This window comes from Dermacentor andersoni, chromosome 10 (assembly GCF_023375885.2).
Source record: "Dermacentor andersoni chromosome 10, qqDerAnde1_hic_scaffold, whole genome shotgun sequence".
NCBI lineage: Eukaryota > Metazoa > Arthropoda > Arachnida > Ixodida > Ixodidae > Dermacentor > Dermacentor andersoni.
Window position 1 is genome coordinate 114629957 of NC_092823.1, and position 19369 is coordinate 114649325.

A 19369-nucleotide genomic window follows, 5' to 3' on the forward strand; every position below is an offset into this window, starting at 1 on the left:
CACATGCGGTGCGAGCACGAAAGTGATCATCTACATCCGCACGGACTTAACATATGTCGCTAATGCGATAGAGCCTCATGACGACAACCAATATGTCTGCGTAAATGTCCAAAAGAAGAATGTGTCATTTACGCAAATTGGAGCCTACATATCCCCAGCGGGTCACTTTGACGGCGAACGACTCAAGAAAATATTACTAATGAACAATGGCCCCTGGGTTATCACAGGTGATTTCAACGCGCATCACCAGCTATGGGGAAGCGCTAAAATTGACTCCGAAGGCAGGAGCCTTGCCTCCTTTGCTGCCGACCATGATTTGTGCTGCGTGAATGACGGCAGCCCTACATTTCTGCGAGGCACGACCTACAGTAGCTGCTTGGATTTAACTTTGGTGTCACGGCGCTTTGCCTCGAGCGTCCAATGGTTTACAGACATAGAAACACATGGAAGCGACCATATTCCAACATACATAAAGATTAGAGGAGTTGAGCAACGCTCCTCTACTGCCTTGCGTACAGTTGATTGGTCAAAATTTCAGAAGGATATGGATGACACATGTCGGGAAGGCCTCTCACACACTATCGAAGAAGCAATCGCAGAGGCATTGAAAACATCCATCTGCTCGCTTCAAAGGTCAACAAGGCGAACAGACTTGGACATGGAACTGGCGAGGCTGCGTGCAGCACGCCGACAAGCGGAGAGGAGGTATCGGCGCACGAAGTCCGTCTTGGATCTGAGGGCTTCACGACGCATACAAAAGAAAGTCCAGCGTCGCATGGATAAATTGGAAGATAAGAGATGGAAAGCATTCTGTCAGTCGCTTGATCCCCGCAAATCGCTCTCGCACATATGGAGAACGGTTAGGGGTCTTCGCTCATCTCCGCATCAAAGGAAGCCCTTCGCTGCTCTGGCCTTCTACCAACTCCGCTCGGAACTTCAAGTGGCTGAAGAGTTCTGTGCACGGTTTGCTGGGTCCGTGGCCATCATTACTGACGCAGCATTGAATGACATCCCTGAGGCACGTGTACCAGAAATGAACGTGCTATTTTCACTCGAAGAGCTCGATGCTGCGTTGGCGACCTGCCGGCGTTCTTCGTCACCAGGACCTGATGGCATCACGTATGCTGCCCTATGCCACCTTGGACATGACGCACGTGATGAGCTGCTCAACTACTACAATGAATCTTGGCAGAACGGCGCCGTTCCTAAACAATGAAAATCGAGCCGCTTGATCCCCATTCTGAAACCTGGAAAGTCTCCGCTTGAGATCTCATCATATCGTCCGATTGCGCTTTCGAGCTGCGTCGGCAAAGTGATGGAAAGAATGATTCTTGCTCGATTGGAATGGTACCTAGAACGATTCAACATCTATCCGGACGCCATGACAGGTTTTCGTCGAGGTCGCACGTCCATCGACAACGTCATTGACATCGTAACATGGGTCCAAAATCAAAAAAGCCTCAAGCGCCTATCTGCGGCACTTTTTCTGGATATAAAAGGAGCATACGACAACGTCACCCATGAGGCCATACTAAACTCACTTGAGGCTGTTGGAGTTGGTGACCGGATGTATCAATGGATTCGGGACTATTTGATTGAGAGGCGTTTTTTCTTACAGACCGAAGACGGCCCAACTTCAGACCATTCCATCTGCCGTGGTGTGCCGCAGGGTGGAGTGTTGAGCCCTATTTTGTTCAACCTCGTCCTGGTAGGACTAGCGGATTACCTACCGCAGACAGTACATGTCTCAATATACGCCGACGACATTTGCATCTGGGCCTCTGCGGTGACTCGCCCTCAGCTAAGAACCAGGCTTCAGCGGGCGGCAACCATGACGGCTTCTTATCTCCGAGAGCAAGGCCTCAGTGTGTCTACTGAAACGTGCGCATTACTTGGTTTTACGCGGAAACAAATGTCATCGTATCCAGTTACCATCAATGGTCAAGCTGTACTCTATGTTAAGACGCATCGCTTTCTGGGCGTCATCATTGACCGCAACCTCTCGTGGAGCCCTCACTGAGTCTATCTGAAGAAGCTAGTCGCCATTGCTCAGGTCTTCCAATTTCTATGCGGGAAAAACTGGGGTACACCAGTCCATTCTATGTTGCAGCTGTACAGGGCTTTGTTTCTCGGACTCCTTCGTTACAGCCTACCAGTATTGTCAAATGCATGCAAGACGAACTTTCGCGCCTTGGAGAGCATACAAGGTCAATCCCTACGCACGTGTTTAGGGCTGCCTAGGTGCACCTCAACAGCAGCGACAATCGCCATCGCAGGAGACCATACAATCCAGACACATGTAGCTGTCGACTCTCTCAGAGCGCACATTCGCCATCTGTCAAGAATCCCCGACCATCATTTGGCCTCCCTACCAGCCGAGAGACCTCAAGCGACCTTTTCACGAGTTATTAGCGCTCATCATGAGCACATATCGGCACCATTTACACCGGCGGCGAAGCCTTCCTCTCCCCTGTGGTGCCTGCGACAGCCTCAAGTGAATTTTGCTATTCCTGGAATTACAAAAAAGTCCAATCATCCGTCGCCGGCTCTGAAGCAACTTACGCTCATATTACTGCACCAGACGTATCATGACAGCATACATATATATACCGATAGTTCCACCTCACCTACCAGCTCAACTGCCGCATTCGTCGTTCCAGCCAAGAACGCTACAGTTAAATTCAAATTGTCGCACACGACTACATCTACATCGGCAGAACTTGCAGCTATCCATGCCGCTATGATGTACATCACCGAAGAGCCTACAGAGAAATGGGTCGTATTTTGTGACTCTAAGGCAGCCCTTCACATCATCAAGTCCGCATTACGTCACAGAACTTACGAGCAAATGACATCTGAAATCAGGGAACTGCACCACCATGCTCTGGAAAGTGGACACCACATTATATTTCAGTGGATTCCTGCTCACTGTGGCATCGTCGGCAACAACCTAGCTGACAAGGCTGCCCGGTGTGCCCACGAAGATACCAAGACGCGTCCAACACCTTTGGCGAGGTCGGACGCTGCCAGAGAACTTCGCCAACTTGCGCGTAAGAAGTCCCAAGATCTCTGGATTTCAAGTGGCTGCAATTGCAGATTACGTAAACTGGACCCCACACTACGGCTACAACTGCCATCTAGCCTTCCCCGCGGCGAAGCAACCTTGTTGTGTCGCTTGTGGCTGGGAGTGGCGTTCACGAACGCATACTCCTACCGTATGGGAATGGCCGAGAGCCCGATGTGCGACTCCTGTGGGTGCGAGGAGACCATCGAGCACCTATTGTGTACCTGCCCTCGCTACGATGTCCAACGCCTCTCTCCGCGGGCAACTTTACGCAGACTGGACTCGAGATCTTTCACCGAGTCAAAGATACTCGGACAGTGGCCACACCCGTCACTGGCTCGAAAAGCGATTCGTGCACTAGTGCGGTACTTGAAGTGCACGGGCTTAACAGACCGTTTATAGTGTCCTTGTGATGGTGTCGCTCCCATACGTACTCAGTGCTTCCTCTCTCCCTTTCTTCCTCTTTCTATTCCCCTTTCCCCCACCCCCAGTGTAGGGTAGCAAACCGGATGCTGTTCTGGTTGACCTCCCTGCCTTTCCTACCCTTGTTTTCTCTCTCTCTCCCACTTCACTTTCTAGTCTCAACTACAACACCATCCACACCCGTTTACGCACTAATCTACGCTGCCCTCTTCAGGTAACCTAACAGTAGACTGAGCATTTTTTTCTATCCCTCACTGCGCGGCCCTTCGTTTCTTCTCAGGTTACATTGCCATGCTGGCGATGTTGTAAATATGCAGCAATTCTGGACAACTTATTTTCATTAATTAGAATATGTTGCACGTTCATCACTTGAGCATGTTCTTTTAACTACCGAACCCTGTGACTGGGCAAGTACGACAGAAATATGCATTCTATTCCAATAATGCGAATTCTTTGCAAATAACGTTTTGCAAAAGAAAGGTAAGCTAAGGTATTTCTTTTCCGCCCGTTTTAGCACAGGCAGCAAAATGTATGATTTTTTTTTCAGTCTCACTCTACTAAAGGAAACAAAGACAGCATACAATCAATAGTTTTTTTTATAGAGAAACTGCTGTAACCAACGTAGAACTTCCCAGTTATAGGTTCATATTTCTCCCTTCTGTATTGCTTTCATTGTAGCAAAATACAGCTCGAATCATTTGTGAAGAGTTGGCGCCGTGTTCAACGACGATCAATCTTGACAGGAAATGTCACACAGTCCAAAACATAACCTTCGTCCCGGATTTTCAAAGTGAAGACCAAATCCCCATCCTGAAATGAAAAAGAAAATGGTGCAGGTTTTTTTTTTTTTATTGAAAGAACGATAATCCGGCTGTCCCGAAATCCCAAGTACACTACTCAAGGAAGAATAACGAACAAAAAAACACGACAAAGCAACCCTAACACGAACGCTAGACACAGTCAAAGACGCAAGCGCACAACCGTACTTTCAATAATACAACTAGAACATCGACCAAAACAACGGCAACAACGTTTTACAAGAAAATGAGAAAATTATAAAGGAAGACACAGTATAACTATTCAACCGTACCTGCAGGTTCGAATAATTTCGCACAGCCACAACGATAGCAGACTGAAGTGTGTCTTCACTTTTCGGCAAAAAGTTCTTGTTCTTTCTTTTTACGAGAAGCATAACTATCCAGCTCTTGAAATTCGCGATAGATGTGTGAAGTATCGAAGCAAGCGAAGGAGGAAGGCGCCTAAAGGTGAGGAAAATTGCGCGCCGGCGATAGTACGGAGGAGCGCGTGCAGCGCGCGGCATAGTACCGCCACCTAGAGGAATGTGTAAGCAACCTTGAGCGAAGTGTAGATGGAGAAACGAGGCAAAGCGTCGCGGAGGAAGAAGGTAGGCGGATTCGCGCTGGGTTGACGCCCTCTGGCAGTTGTTACTGGTTTTCTGTGCCATACGTGAGTAGTAAAAGCACGCCGTCTTCCGTCGCGCGCATTACACCATGGCAACGGGGGTTCCTTGGTTTCCTTTGCAGCAATTGCTACGAACGGGTGGATGTCTCATTTTCCCTTTATTCATTACTTCTCTCCACCTTGCGGGATTCCGCAGAACTACTACATCAAACACCACTTGCCTTTGCTTCGTGTTGCCGACAAATTCGACTTCGCCCTGCCATCTGCTAGCCGCCTGGTTAGCTCAGATGGTAGAGCGGCTGCCCCGGAAAGGCGGTGTATATATATATACGTATGTATGTATACGTATGATATATATATACGTATGTATGTATACGTATGATCTGCTATTTATGTGCTTTGCAGGATGAAAGGCTTAGTTATTTTTCTACTTCGGGGTTGCCTTCAGGCCTTTATTTCTTTTTTTAAGTGAGGCATTTGCAATACCAATGCGATCATAAGCAAAGCTCGCGCTTTCAATAACTGTTTTTGCTTGCAACAAAAGTAATATACATATACTTACTCCTATGCAGGACTCCGCAGATGGAACGTTAGGAAGCTTGAATGCAAGGTGGGCGGTGTATCCACCTGGTCTTATGGGGCAACTGTTGTTCCACTCTGAACTCAGTTTTAATTCCACCGCCGTCGTGACGTAACAAAGCCTCGCTTCTCTGCGGAGAGTAGATACGAATGTATTGATGAAGCGAGTTCAAGGGAAGCTGAATCCACAGAACGAAGCTATGCAACGCTTAGCCTCTCAGCTTCACGTGTCACCAGCCCTATCTGTGCGAAGTGAAAGGTGGGAGCTTTGGCCAATCATTCTTAAAGATGGAGTGATAGGAATGAAACGAGAGAGGCAGTTACCTATCACAGATTACTAGATTTGCTGCCGTACACTAGGAGATGGGGAGGCAGAGAAAAAGGTAGAGTGCAGCCGCATCAACCCAGCCGCTTCCGATAACAGCACTTCATCGCGCGTAGCACAATGAACACAAATGACGGCTAAGACCGTTTGCACAGGTTCGTTGACCTTAAAGGGGCACTAGAAAGAAGCCCTAAAGTAATTCAGGTTGTAATTCAATCTTCAATAACTTTATTTTCGTTTATTTCAGAGTAATAATGCTATATCTCGCCGTATGTTGCTGATCTCCCTCAAGCTCTTCAGAACTCAAAGGCTCTAAGGTATGCAATGACACTGCTTTAATATTTAGCGGCGACTCAGTCTCCACTCTTCCGATATAATATCTGATATACTGCTTGAGTTATCAAATATTCAGTCTCGGTTTTTAGGACATAATTTAACTTTAAACAGCGAAAAGAGCAAATATGTTGTTTTGCGCTCGAGCAGACAAAATGTCGACACTAGTCAAATAAATATTAGTTTATATCATTGCCATTCAAGAAGTTGCTTCTTCCAAGCATTTGGGTTTCATATTTCGACCGACATTTACACTGGGAAGCTCACATTCATAATATCTGCCAGGAGGTTGCCTATGGCTGTTGCATGCTAATTAAAGCTAAGAAATATTTACTCCTGCAAATGTTTAAATCATTGTATTTTGCGTTTTGTCATAGCCATCTTTGTTACTGTCTGGAATACTGAGGCGTACGTGGTGTACCTCACGCACTTACATTGCTAAATCTACAGATGAAGGCTTTGAAGACAATTACTTCGTACTCCGCTAATTATGCATTTAAATAAATTTTCCAAACGAAACCCGTATTGTCGGCGACGGCACTAAGCAGCCATAATGTCTCCATTCCAGACAACGATGTTTCACGGAAAAGCTTTTCTATTGCCCGAAGCATCTTTACTATACCAGCACGGAGTACAAGGCATGCTTCCAAAGGCAACATTCACCTGCCATAGTGTTACAATGTACACGACGAAAGAGTAATTGAATTCTATGGTAAAATGATTCGAATATGTTACTCCTGGATGTTAAGACCCCACCTAACGTCAAGAAGAGTTGGAGATTGTTTCTTCTCAGAACCTGCCTCACTAACAGATTTGTTTTGTGTATTCCGGTGTGTTTGTTAGCTAGGCTACAAGTTGAACAATGTTAACAATGTGTTTTGTTGAAAATTCCGCAAGTGACCTATACGAGTCTGTTGTATTCTCTCGCTGGACCGAAAACTAGCCTTTCTTGGATACCTGACCCGACATTTCTGTATTCGTTTCAGTGTATTTGAATAATGAAGTACTTTTTGACTGGTTGATCCATAGATAGATCGACGGAATAAGTTATTGCTTGATTGATTCGGGGAGTGAGTAAGTGACTGCTAGGCAAGAAAATAAAGCTCAAAGTTTCATGGTTTTTAATTGCGTGCCTGAACACTGAGTGCGACGTCACAGATTTCAAAGTATTGCTTCGTAGTATGGTGAGTCGTGGCTCGAAAAAACCTGTCGAAACTTCGGAAATGCAGCCTTTGGCTCTTTAAGAATGCAGTGGAGTCCATGTTTACCAACAAGAGATTACCTAAGTGTGAGAAGATGTCGCCACAATCGCTGACGTCATGGCGAGCTGTTGCGAAAGCTTCAAGGTGGTGTCGCTACCGGTCAGTCCTTTTCGAGTCTCGTCTGGCTTGGGAAGCTTGCTTTCATGATAACAGTGGTTGTTTTGGTGTTGTATAAAGGTTCTTACTAATACGGCTCAAGTAATTTTTTTCACTTTAGTGCACTCGTCGGCCTCTGCTGTGATGGCTTATTAGGTCGGCATTTAAAAATGGCTTGCTCCGACAGTAGTCTGTGATCAATGCGAATGGGCGCAGTGGTAAGCTCGCGTCTCTGTACATGCTGTGTAGAGAGGAGTCACGCAGAACGTGTTTAAAAGTCTCATCGCGATCATAGTCATCGCAGTTTGCCTTGTAGACTATTCCAATGGGAAAGGCAAAAGACCTCGTTAATTGTTCTTAGAGACTATAAATGTCCGAGGGTCATGAGCTCTCTCTTTCGAAAAAGAAGTATGACAGAGGAAGCAGGAAATGCGAATCGCTGTATATTTTCATTCGTCCAGATGCACTGCATGGTGACTTCAGCGAACGTTACGATACATGAAATACACACGAGCTACACGAGATAATAACGAACTACGTTGAGGCTATTATACCTGTCGTTTCTATTTGTTCTTAGATGTTGTTAGCTATATTCTTTATATGAAAAAAGAAACCTAACAAATATCCAATGCAGAGAAGTTCGCTTTTTTTCTCTTTAGTCTCCAGGGGTCAGGCATTTTTTCTTCAGAAAGAGCGGCTACAATACATTTTTCGTGTGCGGAAATCAGAAGTTATGACGCATCACGGGGTAGCTTCAAAAAAAAAGTTAAAGTAAACATGCTGGATAAACGCTACAAGCCTTAGAGCCCATAAGGAACAACAAAATATGCATATTCCGAACTGCTACTGGCCCTTGCCTTACACCAAGAGATAAAAAGAAGTGCGCAAAATGAATAGGTGTTCACCTTTTTTACAACCTTTACGTTTCAACAAGTGTAACATGCGTACCAACAAGAGAACTTCTTATTCCTTGCCAGAGAAAAAAAGTCATAGTTTCGCCCGAAAGCCTAAGCATTGATTGTGATAGCAAATTAGTGGGCAGCTATACGAAGTAGGATAGTAGTTTTATCGGCCGCGTAGACTTGCAAACATAGGCACGCTAACTAAATTAACAAGCATGGTTTCACGCGCGAACAAGCAAACGAACACATTTCACAAGACGACCACGCAAACTCGCTGTCAAAGCGCTAGAGTTAGGTAGCGCTGCAGCAGCAGCGAGCGAATCGAACTTGGTGCTGCGTCTCGCATCAACGCGAACTAAGCCACGGAAACAGCTCGCGATGATCTCCCCCACACACACGCACAGATGGCTCTCATGATACAGCGGCCCGGGCGGGCGGGCGCGGCCTCCCGGGCCGCCCGGAGTAGAATGCGCCATCCTCCCTACCCTCCCCCCGGAGCCTCGCGCGCGGCGGAAGACGGCGCGCTTCCTCCCCACTTTCCTCCCTTTCGTGCGTGAGATTGAGCTGCGATCGCCGGCTCACCCTCGCACGCTTTCACTCGCGCATACATCACACGGCGCGCGGCGATGATATTGTCGCCCTTGGACTAAACACAGAAACTGACGACGATGGTGAGGCCGACTGCGTCGGCAGAAATGCGCCGAGAGTGTTCATATAGGCGCAATAAAAAAATTCACTTTATTGACACCACATTACCGTGGTGTGGGTGCGTCTGAATATATCTTGGTTCGCTTGAATATATGGTAACGTTTGCCGCTCGCACACGCTGCCACGTCACTGTAGGAAGCAATACACATCACAGCAATGCCTAGAACTCCAAACATCGTATAATCTATATTTTCTCAACGTTTCGTTGTGACTGTGTTGCTTTTTCTGCAAGCCAGATGTTCTTACTTTACTAATGATTGTGTCGTGATTTTTCCTTTCTGTGTGATGGATGTTTTTAGTTTAGTATTCTTCCGGCACCCTTCCGTGGTGCGCATTAAACAAGTGAACTTGCATTACGCGCGCTTCCTTCTGTAACCCCATATTTGCCTTTTAGGGGTGGAAATAAACAAATTAAAAATAGGTAACCAATGATTAAACGAATAAATAAATTAATATATAAATACTGCGAGAAATCGAAGCGGCATAAAAATCACGCAGCACCTGAGTTATTACTTTCTCAAGGGTCCCAAGCATGATGTGTTAAATCATATATTGGCAGTCACTAGAGTGTAGTGGTAGATTCGATGGCAGCCGTGATGCGATGTGCTCTAGTAGTGATGGCGAGGTTGTCCCTAATACAATCGACAATAATCCTTACTTCGGCAGATAACTGTAGAAGCACGGAAGTTGCTCTCCTTTTGTGGTGTTGACGTATATTTCCAAGACGGGATAGCTTCCAAAAGATCGGAGAACTTCGACTCTCACGTCCACGGCCACCTCCTGTCCCAACTCTGCGTTGCCGATGGTGACGTTGTTGATGTCGATGATTGATAAGTCCGACCCTGCGACAACGTGGCACAACCGAGAACGCCAGAAAAATTGTTTCTTACAGACCAGTACCTGCAGCGCTGTGAAGGGATGACCATCTTTTCTAGCGATTACGGGAGCTGTCGGAACGAACGGGTGTTATGGTGCTCGGCCTGTTATCATCGCATGCGTGCCACCAATGTTCTCTCGGGCATACACTGCCACATTGTGTACTTCAAACTTCTTTAAAATACCGCGGACACAAAAAACAGGGGGAAGTTACTAGGGTTGAGGATTGGGGGCGAGTTGGTATTGCATTCTCGAACTGGTACAGCGCAACATACAAAGGAAGAAACCAGCCGAGCAGGCCAGATAAAGTAACAGAGCGCTGAGTTCTAACTGGTTTATTGGCAATTGCCAGAAATATATACCTACAAGAAAGCATCAGGAGGAGTCGTCACGACACTTCACAAACCGTCACACCGATAGATGGCTACACCATCATGGATCACAGAACGCGCAATTCTGTCATGCAAGGTGAATAAACTTACTCGAAGGAAATGCTCCATGCCAGAAGACGTTTTCCGCTTCCACAGCAGCATGACACAGGCGCCATACTTTATTTTTTCCTTCTATGCAGTTTTTATATAAATTTAGCACCACGCATTCTTTACTGCCTTTACATGTTTTTTTTTTCGGACAGAATCTTTGTTTCCTAAAACTTGACGCGACATTCCCGGCATAGTAGAGTGAGCCCAAATTCCTGAGCTTTACAATAGAATTGCGAGAGTTAGCACGTATGCTCTCAATGGCTTTGTCGGTAGCCACCCCGTCACAAACCAGCAGCCTCCACGATGGCCATGCCGGCTAATGGTGACGAGATTCGTGATTAGGCGCGCTTGCTCTAATGGCAGGCAGGAGATTAAGATTCTTGGATTAACGAAATGCTCTTACGACAAAATTGTTCGCAAGAGCTTTCTTTTAGCCAATCCTGATGCTGGGAAATAATATTCAAGGCGGCCAGCCAATGGTAAAAAGCACACAAGAAAGAAAAGCTTCTTCGAGTCGTCCCCTGGTCTGTATGGGACGCCACATAACGCAGCACTCTGCAACAATTTCTTCGCGAGGTTTAACGCTCCTAAGTCACTGTGACCACGAGAAACCGCGGAGTAGGGTTGCGGATTAGTTTTCACTGCCAGAGGTTCTCTCACACGAACCGAAATGTCAGTATACTAAGGGTAGCAGATATTCGCCAACGAAATGCGGCCGTCGCCTGTGTGCATTCGAACCCACGATTTCTTGCACAGCAGTAAATCTCCATAGCCACTGAGTCACCACGGAAGGTCCGAATGTCTTAGTCACTCGCTGTGTTTTGAAACGTAACTGAAATTCATCCCGTTTCATGGATTATGGCGTGAACTTCGTCTACAATGGAAACAATCCATACTTAATATCCCGTGTGCGAGTCCAGAGGAAGTATCATAGGAGAAAACAACGATAAAAAATTACGTCTCATGGGCCCCTGCAACCACATTACGCGATTACATTCCCTGCTACCACATTTTTTTTTCGCGATCTCTTGTAAACGATAACTTGTAGTTGATTTTTTGTATAAGGCGCACACATTGCGTCATTCGGGATAGTTTGTTCTTCTTTTCTCCTAATTTGTTCAATCGCAACACAGTTCTTTACAATGTCAAGGTCAAACCTGTGTGAAAAGTTAACACTGTTGAAAGCATTCTAAGCTGGAATTGGACGGCGACGACACACAATGGCATATGCATAATTGTATTCCACTGACCCATCAATGTATCACAGCGTATTCCGATTTGCAGGCGACACCCCTGCAATTTACCGGCTATGGGATGGCCGGACAGGAAGACTGCCCTAGTTGCAGGGAAATTATATCCTAACACAACACATTGAAAAGGTGACTTGCTAGAAGATAAAAAATCAGACATGATGCTTGCTGGTATCTGGATATGATGAGGCATGTCATCACACTTGAAAGCAATATGTTTTACACTCAACGCGAGAGCTTAGAATAGCGCACTGTTGATCGAGTAAGTTAGCCATGTTTCTGTAAGAGAAAAGGGTGACACCATTCACGCCCAATAAACGAGAACATTGTAAGAAAGATTCGACTGCTAATTAGACTTTTTTGACACAGGAATAGTAAAAAATAACCATTTTTTAACCCATACCCCGAAAAGCAGATAGCGTAAAACAGACAAGAGCAAACTATGAACATGTAAAAAAACTAATGCTCCATGGAAAAATTATACTTTCACAAATATGTTTCACTAGGTTCTTTTTCTTAAAGTTAGAATGCCACCATTACAACTAATTGAATGGACCGTTGTTAATTTGTGAACGTTCTTAGTTTACGAGTGCGAGTTGCGACAGAGATATGCAAACCAGGAGTATGAGAGTTCTGGTCGAGAAAAAAAACTGAAAATCCACAACAAACTTACGCGGACACCTCGTCACATTTGGGCTTTGCGACGAACAGGCTGCCAGGTGTATGGCAACCAAGAAGCTAAGGCAAGCGATTATGGGCATATTCGCTGTCAGTCGGGGCATGCTTTGTGTTCCGTGACAGTGCTGCCTACGCCTTTCAAGCACCGCTGTTGTTCAGGTAGAAGAGCCGACGAGAGTGAAAGAAGTGTGAAGACCGCCCCTGCTACATTAAATCCGCCTTCGCCTCTCTACAAAGTTGCTGGTCTTTTATTCGACATGTCAGCAGTAGACGTCACTTCCGGTGCCCGCCCCCTCTGGTTCCACGCTTGTGTGCTAGGGATTGATTACACTCACTGCGTTAAAATCCATTTCGGTTAGCTAGCCTTCCAGCTTTCCTTATCTTGATTATAGAAGTTGCGGCAAGTAGTCTAAATTTACATATTACAGCCTGCACGCGTAATTTGTTGACTGTCTGTTGACAGTCTCTCAGATTGTTGTTTACTCTTCTCTTAACTGAGAACAGTTTGGCTATATAGCGAGTGCTTGATGACAACACGTGCCGAAATCTGAGTCACGCTGACATGGCATTTGGAGAGGTCAGTGGTTTCAGGAAGCTTCTTTGATTTACTATCTCACTGCACGGGCAGCTCTTGACATTACTGGGCTTCATATAGGCTCTTGATCTGTCCGATTCAAAACGGGTACGGTTTACGCGATGCTCGTGTAAGCTTACGATAGCAAGCAGAAAAATAAATATAATAAAGCGTTGTCCATTGCTCAAGGAGAGACGTAGGATGGAACCATGATGGCACGTTTGCATAACGATGCAGTAGTGGTTCCCTCTTGTCTTTCCATAAACAACCGCGACATTGTGGTTTTTCTAGACGGACTACTATCGCATGTTCTTGGTGTCAACTTATTACGTTGAACCATAGTTTCATGTTTGAGCATTTCGCTTTTCCTTTCTTTCATATCTTGCTATATCCGCCTGTTGCTATATGCTCAGGCGCTCACGGCCGTTGGCTGAAGAAAAGAGCCAAAAGAATTAGCAGCTTCGGTCGAGAGCAATGTGGTTGCTTGCTATATTTCGTAATATATGGTTGTTATTACCAATGGAGAAAGAAACGTCCTTAGGTTTATGCCTGCGGCGTCTTCTGCAACAGACGATAAAGCCACGACAGCTATATGAGAGCTTCATAACTGTCAATCAAAGACAACGTACACCTTTTTTTTGGTACACTTTCCGTATCCTTCATTGTACTGTTATGATCCTAAGCGCGTGATTCAATTCGAGAAAAAGATGTGACTTTTTTTGTATTTGAATTTGGGGCCGAATAAGCCCAGCAGTTCATTTTCGGTCACTGACAGGGCACTGACACGACGTTCAAATGCATCGCCTAGTTGGAGACCTTGGCGGTTAAATGCCAGATTTCCTGCGCACTCTTGTCGTACAATCACACAGAATGGACGTCTTTTAGGTGCTTCCATAAATGAAAACACGCGAATACGCGTCTTCCTCTTCCTTCAATATGGTGACTATGTCCAACAGTAATCGAAAGTTCGGAGCTACACTGAGAAAAACAGCACCTAACTGATGGTTTTATTGATGAAGCTTGCGTCCAGTTACACAAGCGCCATGCAAATTCCCGTCTCATTTGCATGATTGTTAATCTCCCACGAAAGAACGCGGCTCGCGAAAAAACAGCGAAAAAAATATAAGTGCAGTGAAGTTGACATGGATGAAAGGAAGAAGAAACCATGAGTCGATGAGGATAGCAATAGGGGCTTGTTGGTACGGCGTATCTTATTTTGTTATAGCGCAAGCTTGACACGGACAATAGAAGGCACATCTGACACACACAGCGCTACTTTCAACAACAGATTTGTTTCTCGTTCTCGTCGCTTTTTTGCAAAAATGTTACACGTGCTGTATGACGGGTCGAGGGTGTATATATAGCGACGAGAACGAGAAATAAATCTGTTGTTGAAAGTAGCGCTGTGTGTGTCAAATGTGCCTTCTATTGTCCGTGTCAAGCTTGACCTATAACAAAATAAGAAACGATGAGGGCGCGTCTCACAATAATGAAGCGTAGCGACAAAAAAAAAAAGAAGCATCCACATCCAATACATATGGTGGAATCTTTGCGAAGCAAAGCTTAAGCAAAGCGACGAACAACATTCTTTACACCTAACGGCGATGCGTGCAATTTGGTCACGACAGGTGTGCGCACAGAAAGGTGTGACACGTGTCAAGTAGCATATAGAGATTCTGTACGTGTTGTGTCACAGTGGAGCATTCTCATTCTGAAGGAACGGACAAAAACGGGCACACACGCAGCGGTACATACCGGACGCCCAAATTAAGGAAAGTAAAATATGAAAAACTTCAATAAATATAAGCAGCCGTTATACTAACTGATGGGTGTGCTTTATGCATATATGTGTGAGTCGACATTATATCTAGTCGTTTATGCAGCAGTCGTCAATAGTGGCACATGCCTATTTTGGATGATTGGCTAAGAACAGAGTGGAACATATGGAGTGGCTAAATCAAATCAAGTAAGCTGAATCGATGAATCCGATACATATAATTCACCGTTCCACTAACAGTTCGGTGTGTTTGTTGAAGCCTCTGGGCCGACATTAGAAGTGCCGGCTTTAGATAAATAAATGTTTGTGTTACTCAAGAAACAGCACGACACACACACACACACCCACACACACGTGTGTGGGTGTGGGTGTGTGTGTGTGTGTGTGTGTGTGTGGTGTCTTTCTTCTCGTGTTAACGAGAAGAAAGAAACCGAGGGGGCCCGATATATATATTAGTCCTATCATAGGAAGCCCACAGACAATCACACCAACGACAGCATAGGCAAAATTAGCTGCAGTTCTTAATTAAATTAAAGAAATGATAGTACCGGTAGTATCGTCTCTTCAGTCATGGTTTTTATGCGCTTGAATTGTTAGAGTGCTTCTCGCACTTTCCGGGGCTAACCCTCTATGCATCTGTGCCTTGAACCGTTTTTCCGCCCACCTGAGTCATCGGTTAGCACAAATGGTTAGCACACAGGGCTGCTGTGCCGAGGCAAAAGCGTTCCAAAAAAACCATTGAACCAACTTGGGTGACCGAGTATGTGGCAATACCTCTCATCAACGAACCTCTTTCAAGCAGACATGGGTCACTGTAGATGCGGGAATGGGTAGTTACCAATGTTCAATATAATTTTTCGACACCGACTTGGAGCACCGGGTGTATGTGCAAGTAGGTCTATGCTGGTCTCCAACGAACTTCTTTGATGCCAACTTTGTTCATTGGGTATAAGCCGGCAGACGCTGTTCAATGAACGCCCTTGACGCCAACTTGGACAAAAAGGTACGCGTCCAGGGGAATGTGCCGCTCTACAATGAAGAAAAGAACCCTGAAATTTATCCGATGCCGAGTGGAATTCAGGACAGCCAGGTTGCCAAATAATTTCGAGTCCCCTACTTCGGCGGGCCTTATGATCACATTGTATTTTTAGCACGTAGAACCAAACAGATTCTTCATATATTGCCAATAAAAAAGCAGAACAAAAAACATCTGCAGACGTTCTTGACATACCTTTGTGGGTTACAACGTCCGAACGCCATAATATACTTGCGCGATGATCCACTGTACGAAGCTGCGCATTTCTTGAACAAAATGAGGAATGCGTTGAAACATATACGTCATCTTTTCACAGAACCAGTTTATTCGGGTCAACAATAGCTTGAAAAGAAATGAGCCGTGCACTAATTTGCAGCCTAATGAAATAAACATTTTCAATGCCGCCCGACTAATATTTCTGGGTTCAAAAAATGGCTCTCTAAGTATGGCTCATTTTCCTTTTTTTATAGCACAGCGCAGTTGCGGAATAAATTAGCGACCGATATGCAATCGGAACGGTGATTTACCTCTTAAAAAGCTAACCTACGAAATTTCATGCTCGCATCACTGAATCAATAAGAGAGCAGCAGGTTGGTACTGTCACAAACACTGTCTTTTCGCTTTGCTTCACACATTTGTTGGTTATGTTTAGACAAAAATATACTGTCTAGAGATCCTTGTTGCAACTCCTGTGAGAGATATGGGATCCCACATTTATACAATACCCAGTATACAATCCTTCCTCCAATACAAACTTGTGAACTTAACTTCTGTGTGCTAAAATCGGTGAGCGCGGAGCTAAGTTATCTACATCCATTCAGTTTGTATAGTATTGCTCAAATCCTGACGTCTTCTTCAGTACAGCCCAATCGTGACTGGGAATGACACGCAGTCCAGTATGTAGCCCTCGTCCTTTATCCTGAGCTCCAGCTTTCCATCCTTTTAAAAAATTTAGAAACATTTATAGCTGTAAACAACTTCCGGGGGAAGGGTGGTGGTGTTGAGGCGAAATATTATAGTAAAGAGAGGTGGCGGATATCGATGTTCTTATTATTATCATTATAAAAATAAAATGGCGTTGGGCAAACAATGGAATGTGCATGGCCGATAATCGATGGACCATCAGAATTACAGAATGGGTACCATGCGAAGAGGAAGCGCACTCGATGATGGCCCAGAACAAGGTGGTGTGGTGTAATTAGGAAATTCCAGATACGACATTGGGTCAGCTGGTGCAAGACAAGGCTAATTAGAGACCTCAGTGAAAGAGAGCATTTCGTCCGGCCTTGGATATAGAATAGAATGATGATGAACAGCGTGGGTCCAATGTGTTGCAATAATTAAAGGTTTTTGTAATTTCTTGGTAGCGAGCGATAAGACTAAGCCAGCGCTCTGAAGAGCCACGATATGAATTCTAAGGTTTAGTAAAAAGTTATGGGGTTTTACGTGCCAAAACCACTTTATGATTATGAGGCACGCCGTAGTGGAGGACTCCGGAAATTTCGACTACATGGGGTTCTTTAACGTGCACCTAAATCTAAGCACACGGGTGTTTTCGCAATTCGCCCCCATCGAAATGCGGCAGCCGCGGCCGGGATTCGATCCCGCGCCCTCGTTCTCAGCAGCCCGACGCCATAGCCACTGAGCAACCACGGCGGGTTGAGGTTTAGTAACGACTGACAGGACAGGCATTGATAGTGCAATACTTTCAAAAGTTAATGACGGAAACCACCCCATTTCTTGACATTTTGAAAGAAAGAACAGTAGCACGTATTTTGTCAGACATTGTTGCGTGCGCGTGTGTGTGTGTGTGTGGGCGCGCAAAGAAAGAAAACACACTCACGTCTACGCATGACCTTGCTGTAAGACCGTCAGGCAATTCAAACGATAGGAGCGCTGTGTATGTGCCAGCTCTAATGGGGCAGGTGTTGTTCTATTCCGCGCTGAACAGCTTCTCTCCGTCTGTCCCACCACCGCAAAACCTCAGCTTTCTACGAGGTCACACACGGGGAAGAACTGAAAGAGATGAAAGAGATAAATGTAGCCCTAATAAATTGCTTCACGTCGTGTTTTATATGGATGGCGCACTTTCCTTGACAAGGGAGAACAACTCTCGTCTTTTTGGTCAGGCTGTATTTGACCTCTATCCGGGAGCCAAATTTACAGCCCAGGCATTTTATTTACGAGAATGTTATAAGTATGCAGGATTTGAAATGCAAACGACGTGTACGTAAACATCTTTGCATGCGGTATTAGTGTACTCTTGATTTGCCTTGAGAGTCAAACCCAGATAATAAACAATAATGTTTTCATTGATACTGCATCAAGCAGCAGTCTAATGACGCATCACAATCTTATTGAAATTGTAAGAGCTACTTTGAAGTTTGCAAATGTGTTTGTCGTTTTTCTTTTCTGCTTTCATGACGTTCGCGCGGTCCATCACTCTAAGGAGAAAATTTCATGCTATAAATTGTGCTTTATTTTTATATTGCCCGTTTCAAACCGTTCTAGCAAATTAAGCAGCTGCTGCTGCTGTCGCTGTCTTGCACGCCGCATCGGGAGGCGGCTCAGAGCATGTATATACATTGCAGGAGCGCGGCAGAGAGGAAAGGCGACATGAGAAACTCGTTTGGACCTTCCGATCGAGTCCTCTCAACGGCCATAGCATCCTCTCAACGGCCATAATTATCGTCTCTACTCTCAGCTTAGCTCTCAGCAACGGCCATAATTATGTCTCTGCTCCATCAGCTTAGTGTGACTGTTTGATAGGACAGAGTTGCAGCACTTCTCGTGTTAAGGAATCTCATCCTGTTTGAGAGCACTGTTAGCATATTCCAGAAAGCGGTCCTGCCAACATCGCAACATACGCTGCGTTTAACAAATCTCTCTCTCTCTCTCTCTCTCTCTCTCTCTCTATATATATATATATATATATATATATATATATATATATTAGAAACTATCTTTACGGCCTCTGCAATTATTCTCGCTTGTTGCAAAACGACCGTCTAGACTAGCACATATTTTATGCCAGTCGGGCGGCTTACAAAGGTTTATTCCCATATCACGCGGCGCCTGCGGTTAGAAATCCACTGCCACGGCCATGAATGGAACTGTCTAACCCTTATAGACAAGGAAAAATCATTACGCACGCCTAAGCGCTTGTGCATGCGCGTGTTTGAAAACTCCCTACCACCTATAAGTTGTAGTAACTAGTACGCATGCGCCAATGTTTAGGCAAGTGGACGTGAGTGTGACTCGTAGTGTGACGTGTAGAGCATCGCGCGCCCAGTGAGGAGGTTGTGTGTTCGGCTCTCTTGCGTTTCCCGGTTACCCATTTTTCGCCCATTTAAATCGCAGATAACAGATATTTGGTCTCGCGATTTCCTAGTTTTCATACTGTGTTGGTAAAAGTCTGTTCGGGCACCGTAGCCAGTGACCCAAGTTACCTAACAGGTTAGAAAACAGAACGTTCCCTACACGGCCACATGTACAGCGGCACGTGTTGTCGGCTCACCAAGACAGCAGAAAACGCACACCTAATAGTCCAAGCTAGTGGAAATTTGGGTCACTGCGCGAAAT

At 45.3% G+C, this 19369-nt stretch overlaps 2 long non-coding RNA genes across 2 annotated transcripts in view; one reads left to right on the top strand and one right to left on the bottom strand.

The window, feature by feature from the left end:
• The window catches only part of LOC129387957 (uncharacterized), a 22703-nt gene extending 14720 nt beyond the window's left edge, over positions 1–7983 (top strand). The window contains exons 3-4 of the long non-coding RNA XR_008615099.2: positions 6061–6130; positions 6715–7983. This is a non-coding gene — a long non-coding RNA (uncharacterized lncRNA). The remainder of the gene's footprint in view (positions 1–6060; positions 6131–6714) is intronic.
• LOC129387958 (uncharacterized) lies at positions 4013–9950 on the bottom strand. The gene is made up of 3 exons (XR_008615100.1): positions 9773–9950; positions 5472–5619; positions 4013–4297 (listed from the first exon to the last, which is right to left on the bottom strand). It is a non-coding gene; the product is annotated as an uncharacterized lncRNA (long non-coding RNA).
• Between the last annotated feature and the right edge of the window lie 9419 nt (positions 9951–19369).